At 45.9% G+C, this 2,544-nt stretch overlaps 1 pseudogene; it reads right to left on the reverse strand.

Moving 5' to 3' along the window:
* Positions 1-387: 387 nt before the first annotated feature.
* On the reverse strand, positions 388-704 carry LOC113837818 (annotated as a pseudogene).
* Positions 705-2,544: the final 1,840 nt, after the last annotated feature.

Raw genomic sequence — 2,544 nt, forward strand, 5'->3', positions numbered from 1 at the left:
GGATAAGAGATCTGAATTGCTATGGAAGAAATAAGGTTGTCCTTATTCATAGACATCAAGATTACCTACATAAAGCATCTCCAAAGGTATGGTAGGTGGCCCTGGGGTGTATTTAAAAAAAGCAGGCTGAGACAAGACAGGAGAAGCCAGCCAGTAAACAACACTCGTCAGTTGCCTCTGCTTCAGTTCCTGCCTCCAGTTTCCTGCTTGAGTGCCTGCCCTGGCTGGCTTCCCTCAATCATGGACTACCAAGTGGATGTGTAAGTAGAGATAAACCCTTTCCTCCCCAGGTTGCTTTTTAGTCCTTGTCTTTATCACATGGTAGAAAACAAAGACAACACAATTTTTTATTGGGGGGAATGGGCTTTCAGGGCAGGCCTAGGGCCCTCACTGCAGGGCTTGTTCATTGGTGCTGCCTCCAGAGTTCTATGACTTCTTCACTTCTAGAAGTTCCAGGGGACCGGAAAAGGGTTCAGTGTTCAGGGCTTCAGCGGCATCGTCAGCTCAGAAGAGCAGGCCCATTGTTACTGGGGCCCATTGTGACTGCTGACCCAGTCACAGTGACCCAGAGCATTTCCATCCTCGAGGATCAATTGGTCATGCTTTTACAGCTGCTGTTCAGTGGGCAACTGCTTGAGGATGCCCTTCTTGGCATCTGTGATGATGGCGGTCTTGTGGCATCAGATCATGAGAAACGCATCCATCCCAACACCTCCAAAAAGGTACTTTCTACACCTATTCCTTGAAATATTTTCCCCAGCAGTTTCAATGTTTCGAGTCTTACATTAAGGTCTTTGCTCGAATTTGAGGTGATTATTTTGTACAAAGTGACATAAAAGGTCTACTTCTACTCTTCCAGTATTCCCAGCACACGTTTTAATTTCTTAAAAAGCTGTTTTCTTTTCCTTTCATATATGGTGTCTAAGTTACCTTTCTAATGCTGTGAAGAGGCACTATGACCAACGCAACTTGGAGAATAAAGAGATTACTGAGAGCTTACATTTTAAGATGGTTAGAGTTCATGACCACCCTGACAGCATCCGGCAGACAGGCATAGTACTGGAGCAGTAGCTGAGAGCTTACACCCTCATCCACAGGCAGGGACAGACAGAGCTAAGTGGGAAAGGGGAGAGTCTTTTGAAACCTCAAAGCCAGCCCCCAGTTACATACCTCCTCCAAGAAGGCCACACCTCCTAATCCTTATTAAGCGGTTAAACCAACTGGAGCCCAAGCTTTCAAATGTTTGAGCCTGTAGGGGACAGTCTCATTCAAACCACCACATGTGGTTATGGCACTACTTTCAACAAGTGAATGTTTGTAGCTGCATAGGTCTGTCTGGGTCTCTATTCTGTCTCTATTCTGTTCCACTGGCCTACATGTGTAATGCCATGCTGTTTTTGTTACTGTGGCTCTGCAAGTAGTTTTGCAAACCATCTGCATTTGTGGAGGCTCACAGAAATGCCTTCCCTCTTCTGCCTGTAGCACCACTGTGAGACATCCTCTCATTCCTCTGCTGCACTATTGGGGTTCACGCTTTCTCGTCTACTTCTAAAGATCAATATTTCTGACTTTCCCATGATTGCTGACCCCTCTTCTTCCTGTAGACACGTAATCTGTTATTTGCTTCAGAGTTGCAGACAGTGTTGTCTAACCAGCCATCTTCTTCCTCCCCCTTTGTTTAACATCGCCTCTCTATTGATGTCCTCTTCTTCTGCTGTTCTAAAACAGTAGTTCTCAAACTGCCCAGTTCCCTCATTTCTAAAACAGGAGCCCACCCATCTCTTAGATGCTCCAACATGTGAATAGTAGCGAACGCGCCTGGCGCACATGTCCAGCTCATGAGAGGAAAAGAGATAAGAAAAAGAGTGGACGAAAGTGCTTGATTAAGTGATAGGCACTCTGATTCCTGAATCGAAAAATGAAGGGCAGAAGGAAAGCAGCCTGACTGGTAGAAAGGATGTGTGGGGCGTATTGGTGCCTCCCACACACAACCACATTCAACTCTATGACCCACTTAGGGCATCACCCATTTAGTGGGTGACCTACATTCTGGAATTTCCAGGACAGCCGTACTTCTAGCCCTTCCTCCCAGGGGAACAGATGTCAAAGTTGGGGAAATAGAGGGACCTCAGTCAAAGGACATATTCCTAATGCTCCCCTCTTCTCTCTTTCTCATCAGTGAGGGATTTGTTCGGAGTTCTTTCATACAAAATCAAACAGAACTGGATGGTAAATCTCCTGGGTGGAAAAAAAAAAAAAGCAACAAAACTCCATGACCTCCATACAATACATTTCAACGCCAAATAGAAATGGTTGAGAGATCAAGTCTGTTCTATTTATTTGTGACTTCTAGTGTCTCCCTATCCAGCCCTTCCCTCAGCCTCAGCCCTCCCCTTCTTTCTCCAGCGGTGGCAAAAGTGGAAAAGCATTTGTCTCTCTGCTGGGCAACTGGGACTGAGGGAAAGGCAAAAAGAATTATTTCAGTTGTGCAGCAAGTGCGAGCGTGGGCTTCTCACTGCCTGCCTCCCCCCCTTTTTAATTAAT

Source organism: Cricetulus griseus, chromosome X (assembly GCF_003668045.3).
Source record: "Cricetulus griseus strain 17A/GY chromosome X, alternate assembly CriGri-PICRH-1.0, whole genome shotgun sequence".
In the NCBI taxonomy this organism is placed as follows: Eukaryota; Metazoa; Chordata; class Mammalia; order Rodentia; family Cricetidae; genus Cricetulus; species Cricetulus griseus.